This window comes from Heterodontus francisci, unplaced genomic scaffold, assembly GCF_036365525.1.
Source record: "Heterodontus francisci isolate sHetFra1 unplaced genomic scaffold, sHetFra1.hap1 HAP1_SCAFFOLD_286, whole genome shotgun sequence".
In the NCBI taxonomy this organism is placed as follows: Eukaryota; Metazoa; Chordata; class Chondrichthyes; order Heterodontiformes; family Heterodontidae; genus Heterodontus; species Heterodontus francisci.
The window spans coordinates 2,175,396-2,189,744 of record NW_027141006.1 but is presented as its reverse complement, the minus strand read 5'-3'; the positions used below and the strand labels follow the sequence as shown (position 1 = coordinate 2,189,744).

Here is a 14,349-nt window from a genome sequence, read left to right as displayed (position 1 = left end):
GTTGCGTTGTCAGCAAATGCAGCGTTTTAACTTTGGCTCCACGATGACATTTTTTTCCTCAATTAAAATAGGTCTTGAGTGCCTTAATAACTTCTTCACATGTAGCCTTCTGTTCTTCATGAGAATGTTGCCTGCACACTCCCTCCATTGCAGACAATAGCGTACTGACCTGCTCCATGTCTGGCTTCTGCACGAGACCCGATGCAGTACGATACCTTGCAAACCTCTGGAACCATCTCGGCCACTCCTCGGCTTGGTTCAGTCCAGTGACCTTTTCAAAGGTGCAGGCAAAGATTTCTCCATCTTCGCTTTGGTTTACTGTGGCCCCCATATAATATTCTGATATCTGTCAAGGCTTAGTACACAATTTATAAGAATCTGACGGTTAAAATAACCTGAGTTTACTCTGCACATCTTGCATTGAAGGTTTCATCGACAACTCTCCATGAGGTGCTGCACAGATTATATTACATCACTTCCTGTGATGATGCACATAGTCTATTTATATAATCTGCCCAGTAACAAACCAATGTCCACTCTTATATTATTGTACAGATGTGAGAAAAGCTGAGGATGGGAATGGAACGTCTGAATGAAGATTTCATGATGCTGATGATGTAAATGAGGCTGATCTGTTTCCCATTCCACAATCCCTCTTTATTTCTGTGCATGTTTCTCGATGCTGTTTCAACCAAATTGAAAAAGAATCACAAATCCTCCTCTGGAGCCTCAGATGTCCATTAAGAAAAGGCATGGTGGCCAAGTGGTAAGGCGTCAGTCTTGTAAACTGAAGATTACGGCTTCAATCCCCGTACGTGCCTTCTGATTAGTTTCTCATTTTAAATGTGATGTTTCCAGAAAAGATGTCTGTTGCATTTGTGTCGGCCATCTGGAAATCAGTGTCATGTTACACTTTATCCTGGACACTGGGAAGAACATGAGGAGTAGCCACATGGTCCCTCGAGCCTTCTCTGCCATTGATAGAGTGAAAATATCTGAGGTCCAAGCACTGAACCTTATTACTGTGCATTTGCTGGATATTTAACAGAGCTATTCTATTAATCCCACATCCCGCTCTCCGGTCCTTTCCCCCATTGCCCTGTTATATTTTCCATGTCAGGTACATATCCAATTCCATTCAGAGTTAACATTGAATCTGCTTCCACTGACCTTTCAGAATTGCATTCCAGACCAGAACAACACACTGCTGAAAAAACAATCTCCTCATCACAACTCGAATTCTTTTGTCAATTACTTTAAATGTGTTTCCTCTGGTTACTGACCCTTCTGTCACTGGCAACACTTTCTCCTTCTTTACTCTTTCAAAACTCTTCAGGATTTGCATTTCCTGCTGCCTTTGCTGATATAACAAGGCTGAGCACACATCACCAAAAGGAATATAAAAGCAAAATACTGCGGATGCTGTAAATCTGAAACAAAAACAAGAAATGCTGGATTCACTCAGCAGGGCTGGCAGCATCTGTGGACAGAGAAGCAGAGTTAACGTTTCGGGTCAGTGACCCTTCTTACAAGAAATGCTGGATTCACTCAGCAGGGCTGGCAGCATCTGTGGAAAGAGAAGCAGAGTTAACGTTTCGGGTCAGTGACCCTTCTTTGCAGAGTTAACGTTTCGGGTCAGTGACCCAGGAATATGATTGGCTCTGAATCACATTTATCCTTCCTGTCAATCTGATGTGGACCTTGTATTTTCCCGGAACCAAACAATCTGAGCAGCAAGTGTGGGTTCCAGTGATTCCCACCGCGCTGAGAGAGAGAGGATGTGATAATGAGCCAGATAGAAGAAAGGAGTGAGTTAGAGAGTAAAATAGCCCTGGTCTGTTTCTACTAACCCCCGGCCCCCTACTTAAAATGGCATCATTTTCTCCTGCCTCTCCACATTCTAATCCATTGATTAATGCAATCCTTTCATCTGGAACATCGAACATAGAACAGTCCAGCACAGTACAGGCCCGTCGGCCCACGATGTTGTGCCGAACATTTAACCTACTCTAAGATCAAACTACCTACATACCCTTCATTCTACTATCATCCATGTACCAATCCAAGAGTCGCTTAAATGTCCCTAATGTATCTGCTTCTACTACCACCGCTGGCAGTGCATTCCACGCACCCACCACTCTCTGTGTAAAGAACCTATCTCTGACATCTCCCCGAAACCTTCCTCAATCAACTTAAAATTATCTCCCCTGGTGATAGCCCTTTCTGCCCTGGGAAAAAGTCTCTGGCTATCCACTCTATCTATGCCTCTCATCATCTTGTACCCCTCTATCAAGTCACCTCTCATCCTTCTTCGTTCCAATGAGAAAAGCCCTAGCACCCTCAACCTTTCTTCGTAAAACATACCCTCCAGTCCAGGCAGCATCCTGGTAAATCTCCTCTGCACCTTCTCTAAAGCTTCCACATCCTTCCTATAATGAGGCGACCAGAACTGAACACAATATTCCAAGTGTGGTCTAACCAGGGCTTTATAGAGCTGCAGCATAACCTCGCGGCTCTTAAACTCAATCCCCCTGTTAATGAAAGCCAACACACCATATGCCTTCTTAACAACCCTATCAACTTGGGTGGCAACTTTGAGCGATCTATGGACATGGACCCCAAGATCCCTCTGTTCCTCCACACTACCAAGCATCCTGTCTTTAAGCCTGTATTCTGCATTCCAATTCGACCTTCCAAAATGAATCACTTCACACTTTTCCAGGTTGAACTCCATCTGTCCCTTTAATTCCTGTTTCCTAATCCATTGATGTTTCACAATGTACTAAACTGTCCCAATCCATTGATATAACTCAGTCCATAGAATTTCCCAATCCACTGATATTTTCCAGTCCATTGACTTTCCCAATCCATTAATGGTTCCTAACCATTGACATTCCCAATCCATTTATATTGCCTGTGATTTCAAAGCAACTGTGGAATGCAAATAGTATCAGTATTATAAGATACATCGAGACGAGGTGCAATAGCCAAGTGGACAGATGTTGGGTTTATAAAGAAAAAAGCATTGGCTCGATATTTGTCCAGTCTATCACTGGATCTGAACTCTCAACCTACTGTTTTTCTGTGGGTCTGCTGACTTGTATATGTGAAGAACCATTGGATGTTTCTCAATCCTCTGACTTTTCACATTCTTGTGCCAGATTTGTTCCTTTGGGTTCACCAGTGAAGAAAATTATTCCCTATTACATTTGGTGAAGACTTCAATAACCTCACATCCTTGTGTCTCACCATCTCAGGTCAAACTCCCTACAGAAACTTTAAACATTTAACTATTCTGCTGGAAACATTTTCAAGGGCGCAGCCATTCCTTCATTACGCTTCCTTCTTTGACATGTGATTGACAAATATGTGTGTAATGGAGAGAGAGAGAGTGAAAACAAAGAGAGAGAGAGTGCGATAGAAAGTTAGAGGACCAGCTAAAGACAGATAGAGAGAGAGAGGCAGAGAGAGGTAAAGCGATAGACAGAGAGAGAGAGAGAGAGAGAGAAGGAGAGAGAGTCATTGAGTCATGGAGTCACTACAGTACAGTAAGTCATTTTGCCCATCAAGCCCATGTAAATCAATCCATTCAGTCCCATTCCCCCGCTCTATCCCCATAGCCCTGCAAGTTATCTAAACCTGTCATATTTATTGTAATCTTGTACATGTCTATCAAATCTCCACTCAATCTCCTTTGCTCCAAGGAGAACAACCCCAGCTTCTCCAACCTAACCTTACAGCTAAAATCGCTCATGTCTGGAACCATTCTGATAAATCTCCTCCACCCTCTCTAGGACACTCACATCCCTCCAAACGTGTGTTGACTAGAACTGGATGCAATTCTCTGGTTGTGGCCCAACTCGAGATTTATACAGGTTCAGCATAACTTCCCTACTTTTGTACTCAGTACCTCTATTTATGAAGCCCAAGATCCCATATGCTTTGCTAACTACTTTCTCAATGTGTCCTGCCACCTTCAAAGAACTATGCATATGAATCCCCAGGATTTTATTCCTAAAAATATGCTTTCTTCATATAAATCTGTAAAAAATGCATTATACAACAGTTCAAAACAGCACCAAGTTGACATTCCAAAAAGTGCAAAGGAAATCAGTTTTCTTCAATACAGGAGTGAGTTGCCTCACAACCCTTCCACTCCGTTTTACCTGACATGGACATTTTACAGCAAACCCATATCTGGTGTCTTCAGCACGAGGGGTTTCCAATGGGTCCAGCTGCCCAGTTCACTATGGCAGGGGGACCTTACACAGTGGTCTTTCCCCATTGAGCCTTTGCAGTGGCTACCCCAAGCTTTAGTGCGTCCCTCAGCACGTAGTCCTGGACCTTGGAATGTGCCAGTCTGCAAAACTCGGTCGTGGACAACTCTTTCCGCTGCAAGACCAGCAGGTTTCGGGCAGACCAAAGAGTGTCTATCACCAAATTGATGGTCCTCCAGCAGCAGTTAATGTTTATCTCGGTGTGTATCCCTGGGAACAGCCCGGAGAGCACAGACTCCTGTGTTACAGAGCTGCTTGGGATGAACCTCGACAAAAACCACTGCATCTCTTTCCACACCTGCTTTGCAAAGACACATTCCAGAAGGAGGTGGGCAACTGTCTCTTCCCCACCGCAGCCACCTCGAGGGCCGCGTGTGGAGGGGGCGAGACTTCGGGCATGCAGGAAGGATCTGACAGGAAGGGCTCTTCTTACCACCAGCCAAGCTACATCTTGGTGCTTGTTTGAAAGTTCTGGTGATGAGGCATTCTGCCAAATCACCTTGGCAGTCTGCTCGGGGAACCATCCGACCGGATCCACCGTTTCCTTTACCCGTAGGGCCTTGAGGACATTCCGTGCAGACCACTGCCTGATGGATTGGTGGTCAAAGGTGTTTTCCCGCAGAAACATTCCCACGAAGGATAGCTGGTACGGTATGGTCCAACTGGATGAAGCGATCCGCGGCAATGTGACCAGACCCATCCTTCGCAACACCTCAGCACAGAGTGACACTTGGTGTTTGTGTACTGGGGCTCCACACACAGCTTGGTGCAGCTGCACACGAAGGTGGTCATCAGGATGAGGGCGACGTTGGGTACATTTTTCCCGCCCTTGTCCAGAGGTTTGAACATCGTGTCCCTCACGCCCTGGTCCATTTTAGATCTCCAGATGATGCAGTTGAAGTCTCCGCCTAGGATGACCGGCCTGGACGTCGCCAGCAGCAGTGGGAGCTGCTGGAAGACGGTCAGCCGCTCGCTGCGTTGTACCGGGGCGTACACGTTGATCAACCGGAGCGGAGCGTTGTTGTACATCACGTCTGCTACGAGGAGGCGGCCGCCCACCACCTCCTTAACTTCGGAGATGGTGAAGTTACCTCCCCGCAGCAGAATACCCAGGCCGGAGGAACGGCAGTCATTACCCCCCGACCAGATCGATGGCCCGTGGGACCACCACCGCGACCACTGCCTGTAGCTGCTCAGGTGTGGTATTCCACACTCCTGCAGAAACAGTAAGTCAGCTTTGATCTTGGCAAGGTAATCCAAGGTTGAAACACATCGCGTAGTAGATTTAATGCTATGCACATTAATGGAAGCAATTCTTGCACCCATTTTTTACTGAAAATTGGTTGTTGCTTCCCATACCATTTGTCCTCGCCTCCTTGATGAAGGGGCACTGACCCGAAACGTTAACTCTGCTTCTCTTTCCACAGATGCTGCCAGACCTGCTGAGTGGTTCCAGCATTTCTTGTTTTTATTTCAGATTTCCAGCATCCGCAGTATTTTGCTTTTATCTCGCTGTCTCTTGCTGGTTTGCTCAGTCCCTTTCTCTGTCTGTTCCTTTCTGAGTCCTGATAATATCTTCCTGGTTTTCTGTGTGTCTTTCTCTGCCTGCCTGATTGTCGGTGCCGTTACTCAGTGTCCTTGTGTCATTGTGCAGTGAGGGTGAGTCCGTCAGCACGTGTGTTGCTGAGTCCGGGATTCTTGAGAAATCCGACTCCAATCCTATTTCAAGAAAAACTTTGGGGAAATGAACATATTTCACTAACAGGCAGCTGAAATTTAATACAGCAGTTAGCAGAGTGGTGCAGTGGAAGTGTGCTGGGCCCATAACCCAGAGGTCAATGGATTGAAACCATTCTCTGCTATTTATGTTTGGTAATAATACAAACAGTTCACTTTCAAAACGTCAAGTATTTACCCATAATAACAAGATGCTTCCAAAGGCACTCTATTGCAATCAGCTTCTTCTTTCTCGTGAACACATCAATCAGTAACAACTCACTTGTGCTCACACGAACACAAGCTGCAAACACGGACCAGCCGAGTCTCTCCCACTTTGTCAACCCCTTCCTGCAGAGGATCCTCTCCACCACCAGATGGTGATGTTGGCCACAATAAAACCAGGACAAATGGTCACAGTGAGGAGACGGTCAGTGACAGAAAATAAAACAATAACAGGAAAACCTTGACACAACAACAGGGTACATCTTTACACAACAGGAAATACCTTTAGATAACAGGGAGAACACAATCATACAAATGCCTTGTTTCTCCATCTCAGTCTCGTTGCCTCTCTCTCTGTCCCTCACTTTTGTTTCCTCACAGTCTCTTCTTGGTTTTCTGTGTGTTTTTCTCTCTGTCCCGTTGTCGATGGTGTTACTCAGCGTCCTTGTAACATTGTGTAGCCGGGCTGAGCCTCCCAACACCTGTGTTGCTGTCATAAAAACAGAAAATGCTGGAAACGCTCAGTAGGTCTGGCAGCATCTGTGCAGAGAGAAACAGTTAACAGTTCAGGTCTGTTTCCTGAGCTCACATTGACTTTGTTCTCTCTCCACAGATGCTGCCAGACCTGCTAATTATTTCAAGCATTTTCTGTTTATGTTTCAGATTTCCAGCATCTGCAGTATTTTGCTCTTGTACGTGTGTTGATGTGTCTGGGACTGCTTGAGTGCAATGCTATTGCTTTATAAACAGCGTTGAAACAAACATTTATCTCGTTAACACACAGCACTAATACACAGCTGGATATAAACAGCAGCCTGCAGCAGAGGGCGCAGTGGAAGTTTATTAACACAAATAATTCACCAGCACTATATTTACTGCTGCCCACAATCACACCACACTTCATCTTAACACGTTTTACTCTTTATTTACATCAACTTCTTCCTTCCAGTAAGCACTTCAATTTGGAACACAGCTTCCAAATCACCTTTATTCACAAACCCGAACACACACCAGCCCAGACTTTCCCTTTCTGTCAACCCATTCCTGCATCACTGCCTCTCCACCAACAGTTGTTGCTAGAATCATACAATCATAGAACGGCTACAGCACAGAAGGAGGCCATTCAGACTGTCGAACCCGTGCTGGCACTCTGTTCGAGCAACTCACCTCATTTGTCTCCCTAGTCAGTTCAATTTTGGAGGTGGGAAAACTTCTCGAAAGAATAATTCGGGACAAAATTAATAATCCCATGGACAAATGTGGGTTAATTCAAGAAAGCCAGCATGGATATCTTAAGGGAAAATCATGTTTAACTGTCCTGCTGTAGTTTTTTGATGAGGTAACAGAGAGGGATGATGAGGGCAATGCTGTTGATGTGGTGCACATGGACTTTCAAAAGGTCTGGCAGCATCTGAAAGGTCACTGACCTGAAACGTTAACTTTGCTTCTCTCTGTACAGATGCTGCCTGACCTGTTGAGTATTTCCAGCATTTCTTGTTTTCATTATGGCACAGAGTTCCCTTTTCAAACTTACAGAATTAACGACAATAATGTACTCTGAGATTCAAGTTAAATATCAGCCCAATATTTACACACATTATGAGTTTATAAGTTTCAGTATTAATTCCCATAGTGCATCCTGACATATACATTAGATATAACATAACATAAGAACAGAAGAAATAGGAGCAGGAGTAGGCCATTCGGCCCCTCAAGCCTGCCCCGCCATTCAGTAAGATCATGGCTGATCTGCCCCAGACCTCAACTCCTCTTTCATGGCAGCTCTTCATAGCCCTCAACTCTCCAATATTTCAAAAATCTATTTACATCCTCTTTAAATACTTTCAGTGATTTAGCCTCCAATACTGGCTGGGGTAGAGAATTCCAGACATTCATTACCCTCTGAGAGAAGAAATTCCTTTGCATCTCAGTTTTAAATGAGTGTCCCCTTATTCTGCAACTATGTCGCCTAGTTTGAGATTCCCCCACGAGTGGAAACATTTTCTCATCATCTTCCCTGTTAATAAAAACAAGAAATGCTGGAAATACTCAGCAGGTCTGGCAGCATCTGTGAAGAGAGAAGCAGAGTTAATGTTTCAGGTCAGAGACCCTTCTTCACCCTGTTAAGCCCCCTCAGAATCTTGTACGTTTCAAAAAGATCACCCCTCATTCTTCTAAACACGAATGAATAACCTGTTTAGCCGTTCTTCATAAGTCAACCCCTTCATCTCAGGAATCAGCTGAGTGAATCGCGTTTGAACTCCTCCAATGCCAGTACATCCTTTCTTAAGTCTAAATCTCAAGTGTGATATCAGATTGAGAGAATCTGAAAGATAGTATAACCTGAGATACAAACTGAGAATTCAGTTTAAAACTCCCCCGGATTGTGAAACTAAAAGATACAATAGCAATTTAATTTGTATAGACTGTGCTTTGGATCACATTCCAGCCCTCATCCAGTATCAGACTGGAAGATACTGTAGCAATTCCATTAGTGCAGACTCAGCTCTACATTACAGAGCAGGGAACATATTTAAACAACCCTGAACACTTTTACACAAGACGGATCATATTTACACAACTGAGAAGATCTTTACCCAACAGGGAACCATTTTTCATAATAACAGAGAACATCTTCACACAACAGCGAATACAGTAACACAACAGAGAACATATTACACAGCAGGAAATATCTTTAAAAGAACACAGGGAACATCTTTACACAACAGTGAACACAATTACATAAACCATCAGTCTTTCGCTGTCTCTTGCTGGTTTGCTCAGTACCTTTCTCTGTCTGTTCCCTTCTGGGTCCTGATAATCTCTTCCTGGTTTTCTGTGAGTCTTTCTCTGCCTGCCTCATTGTCGGTGCTGTTACTCAGTGTCCTTGTGTCATTGTGCAGTGAGGGTGAGTCCGTCAGCACATGTGTTGCTGAGTCCGGGATTCTTGAGAAATCCGACCACAATCCTATTTTGATAAAAACATTGGAGAAATGAACATATTTCACTAACAGGCAGCTAAAATTGCAAACAGCAGTTAGCAGAGTGGCGCAGCGGAAGCGTGCTGGGCCCATAACCCAGAGGTCGATGGATTGAAACCATTCTCTGCTATTTATGTTTGGTAATAACACAAACAGTTCACTTTCAAAACATCAAGTGTTTCCCCATAATAACAAGATGCGCTCGATTGCAATCAGCTTTTTCCTTCGAGTGAACAGATCAATCAGTAACAAATCACTTTTGCTCACACGAACACAAACTGCAAACACGGACCAGCCGAGTCTCTCCCACTTTGTCAACCCCTTCCTGCAGAGTCTCCTCTCCACCACCAGATGGTGATGTTGGCCACAATAAAACCAGGACAAATGGTCAGTGAGGAGACGGTCAGGAACAGAAAATAAAACAATAACAGGGAAAACCTTTACACAACAACAGGGGACATCTTTACACAACAGAAAACATATTTACACAACAGGAAATACCTTTAGACAACAGGGAGAGCACAATCATACAAATGCCTTGTTTCTCCATCTCAGTTTCGTTGTCTGTCTCTCTCTCTCCGTTCCTCACTTTTGCTTCCTCACAGTCTATTCGTTTTCTGTGTGTTTTTCTCTCTGTCCCGTTGTCGATGGTGTCACTCAACATCCTTGCAACATGGAGTAGCCAGGCTGTGCCTCCCAACACCTGTGTTATAGAACATAGAACAGTACAGCACAGGTCAGGCCCTTCGGCCCACGATGATGTGCCGAACCTTTAACCTACTCTAAGATCAAAACTACCTACATACCCTTCATTCTACTATCATCCATGTACCTATCCAAGAGACGCTTAAATGTCCCTAATGTATCTGCTTCTACTACCACCGCTGGCAGTGCATTCCATGCACCCACCACTCTCTTGTGTGAAGAAACTACCTCTGACATCTCCCCGAAACCTTCCTCCATCACCTTAAAATTATGCCCCCTGGTGATAGCCCTTTCCACCCTGGGAAAAAGTCTCTGGCTATCCACTCTATCTATGCCTCTCATCATCTTGTACCCCTCTATCAAGTCACCTCTCATCCTTCTTCGTTCCAATGAGAAAAGTCCCAGCTCCCTCAATCTTTCTTCGTAAGACATGCCCTCCAGTCCAGGCAGCATCCTGATAAATCTCCTCTGCACCCTCTCTAAAGCTTCCACATCCTTCCTATAATGAGACGACCAGAACTGAACACAACATTCCAAGTGTGGTCTAACCAGGGCTTTATAGAGCTGCAGCATAACCTCGCGGCTCTTAAACTCAATCCCCCTGTTAATGAAAGCCAACACACCATACGCCTTCTTAACAACCCTACCAACTTGGGTGGCAACTTTGAGCGATCTATGGACATGGGCCCCAAGATCCCTCTGTTCCTCCACACTACCAAGAATCCTGTCTTTTCGCCTGTATTCTGCATTCAAATTCAACCCTCCAAAATGAATCACTTCACACTTTTCCAGGTTGAACTCCATCTGCCACTTCTCAGCCCAGCTCTGCATCCTGTCAATGTCCTGTTGCAACCTACAACAGCCTTCCACACTATCCACAACTCCAGCAACCTTCGTGTCATCGGCAAACTTGCTAACCCAGACTTCCACTTCCTCATCCAAGTCATTTATAAAAATCACAAAGAGCGGAGGTCCCAGAACAGATCCCTGCGGAACACCACTGGTCACCGAGCTCCAGGCTGAATACTTTCCATCTACTACCACCCTCTGTCTTCTATGGGCCAGCCAATTCTGTATCCAGACAGCCAACTTTCCCTGTATCCCATGCCTCCTTACTTTCTGAATGAGCCTACCATGGGGAACCTTATCAAACGCCTTGTTGAAATCCATATACACCACATCCACTGCTCTTCCTTCATCAATGTGTTTTGTCACATCTTCAAAGAATTCAATAAGGCTTGTGAGGCATGACCTGCCCCTCACAAAGCCATGCTGACTGTCTCTAATCAAACTATGCTTTTCCAACTAATCATAAATCCTGTCTCTCAGAATCCTCTCCAATAATTTGCCCACTACCTACGTAAGACTGACTGGTCTATAATTCCCAGGGTTATCCCTCTTCCGTTTCTTGAACAAGGGAATAACATTTGCCACCCTCCAATCATCTGGTACTACTCCAGTGGACAGTGAGGACGCAAAGATCATCGCCAAAGGCGCGGCAATCTCTTCCCTCGCTTCCCTTAATATCCTTGGGTATATCCCGGCTGGCCCCAGGGACTTATCTGTCCTCATGTCTTTCAAAATTTCCAGCACATCCTCCCTCTTAACATCAACCTGTTCGAGCATATCAGCCTGTTTCACGCTGTCCTCACAAACGACCAGGTCCCTCTCACTAGTGAATACTGAAGCAAAGTATTCATTTAGGACCTCCCCTACCTCCTCCGACTCCAGGCACAAGTTCCCTCCACTATCCTTGATCGGCCCTACCCTCACTCTGGCCATCCTCTTGTTCCTCACATAAGTGTAGAACGCATTGGGATTTTCCTTAATCCTACCCGCCAAGACTTTTTCATGTCCCCTTCTAGCTCTCCTAAGTCCATTCTTCAGTTCCTTCCTGGCTACCTTGTAACCCTCTAGAGCCCTGTCTGATCCTTGCTTCCTCAACCTTAAGTAAGCTTCCTTCTTCCTCTTGACTAGCTGTTCCACATTTCTTGTCATCCAAGGTTCCTTCACCCTACCATCCCTTCCTTGACTCATCGGGACAAACCTATCCAGCAGTCGCAGCAAGTGCTCCCTAAACAACCTCCACATTTCTGTGGTGCATTTCCCTGAGAACATCTGTTCCCAATTTATGCACCCCAGTTCCTGCCTAATAGCATTGTAATTCCCCCTCCCCCAATTAAATATTTTCCCATCCCGTCCGCTCCTGTCCCTCTCCATGACGATAGTAAAGGTCAGGGAGTAGTGATCACTATCACCGAAATGCTCTCCCACCGAGAGATCTGCCACCTGGCCTTGTTCGTTGCCAAGCACCAAATCCAACATAGCTTCCCCTCCAGTCAGCCTATCTACACAAACAGGTCAGTGGCAAGTGGTCCAGAGGAAAACCACAAAGAAAAAACATCCCAAAGCCACCACCCAAACCAGTGGCAAGAGGAGGCTCTCTTCTGAATCAGACTGCAACAACTCCTCTTCACTGGACGGGGAAATGCTGGAACGACAGCCCCTTCAAAAGAGGCGGCAGAACTCCGAGATGGATGATAATGCATCCCAGCCCCCGGGCACTGGAAGCTGTGATGGGCCCGGCGTGCCCCAACCCCAATGCCGCACACGTAACGAAGTGGCCAACGCATCTCAGCTCCGGGACACCGGGAGCAAAGACACGTCTGGCGCACCTGAGTTCCGGGAGACCGGGAGCTGTGATGTTTTCGAGGAGGAACAGATGGAAGCAGCTGAGGACAACCCAATCCTCTCTGCCTACAAGACCCCCCCGATGTCACCCGAGCGGCACAAACCCTGCATGAAAAATCAGGAGGGGTTTCTGAGCCCAACCAACGTGAAACTGCTTGCGCACACGATGGGTATGCAGGAACATCCCGAAGGACTGGGACTAGCGAGGACAAATGGTATGGGAAGCAACAACTAATTTTTAGTAAAACATGGGTGTAAGAATTGCTTCCATTAATGTGCGTAGCATTAAATCTACTACGCAATGTGTTTCAACCTTGGATTACCTTGCCAAGGTCAAAGCTGACCTACTGTTTCTGCAGGAGTGTGGAATACCACACCTCAGCACCTACAGGCAGTGGTCGCGATGGTGGTCCCACGGGCCATCGATCTGGTCGGGGGGTAATGACTGCCGTTCCTCCGGCCTGGGTATTCTGCTGCGGGGAGGTAACTTCACCATCTCCGAAGTTAAGGAGGTGGTGGGCGGCCGCCTCCTCGTAGCAGACGTGATGTACAACAATGCTCTGCTCCGGTTGATCAACGCGTACGCCCCGGTACAACGCAGCGAGCGGCTGACCGTCTTCCAGCAGCTCCCACTGCTGCTGGCGACGTCCAGGACGGTCATCCTAGGCGGTGACTTCAACTGCATCATCGATGCGGCTGGACGATCCGGCAGTGACGACAGCAAACTGGACGCTCCGTCCAGATTCCTAATAGAAACAGTTAAGGATGCCAAACTGCACGACGTCTTCAGCAAACCTGCAGACGGAGCGCAGCGCAGATACACATGGTCAAGATCGGACGGGTCTGCCCGTGCCAGGATTGACTTCCTGTTTGTGTCCCGTGCTGTCACGGTCGGAACCACCGACGTCAAGCCGGTGTTCTTCTCCGACCACTGCCTCTTACTGGCCGACTGTCACTTACAGGACGACCAGCGGGTTGGCAGAGGGACGTGGAAGTTCAATGCGACACTGCTGACCCCAGAGAACGTTGAGGAACTCAAAAGGGATTACAAAGGTTGGAGGACCGTGAAACCCCTCTTTGAGTCTCCAGTTCACTGGTGGGAAGCGATTAAGGCGAACATCAAGAGGTTCTTCATCCACAAAGGTGTTCAGAAGGCGAGAGAGAGACAGAGGGAACTGTCCCGACTCCAGAAAATTATGCAAAATCTACTCCGGTTGCAGTCAATGGGGGTCAAGGTCAAGGAGGACCTCCAAGAGGTGAAGAGCCAGCAGGCCTCGCTCTTTGCCAAGGAGGCCTCCAAGATCATCTTCCGATCCAGAGTCCGTTCCATTGAGCAGGATGAGACGTGCTCGCGTTACTTCTTCCAAAAGGTACACAGAGAGAGCTCTGTTATCAGCAGCCTGAAGGAAGAAGATGGCTCGGTAACGTCTTCGCAGTCCGACATACTAAGGATCAGCAAATCCTTTTATGCTGGGCTGTATGACGCGAAGCCCACAGACAGCAGAGCCTCCCAGTCCTTCCTGTCATCTATCACAGAGGTCTTAGATGACAGCAGGAGGGAGAGACTGGACAAGCCGCTAACTCTGGACGAGCTGACAAAGGCCGTCCAGTCTTTCGAGACGAGTAAAACTCCCGGGAGCGACGGCTTACCGGTCGAGTTGTACTCGGCCCTGTGGGACTGGGTCGGCCCGGACCTGCTGGAAGTATACGAGAGTATGCTCCTGGCCGGCAGCATGTCAGAATCCACGAGAAAA

At 46.5% G+C, this 14,349-nt stretch overlaps 1 non-coding gene across 1 annotated transcript; it reads left to right on the top strand.

Annotated features, from left to right (window-relative positions):
* Positions 1–749: 749 nt before the first annotated feature.
* Positions 750–821, top strand: trnat-ugu (transfer RNA threonine (anticodon UGU)). Its single transcript has one exon. It is a non-coding gene; the product is annotated as a tRNA-Thr (tRNA).
* Positions 822–14,349: the final 13,528 nt, after the last annotated feature.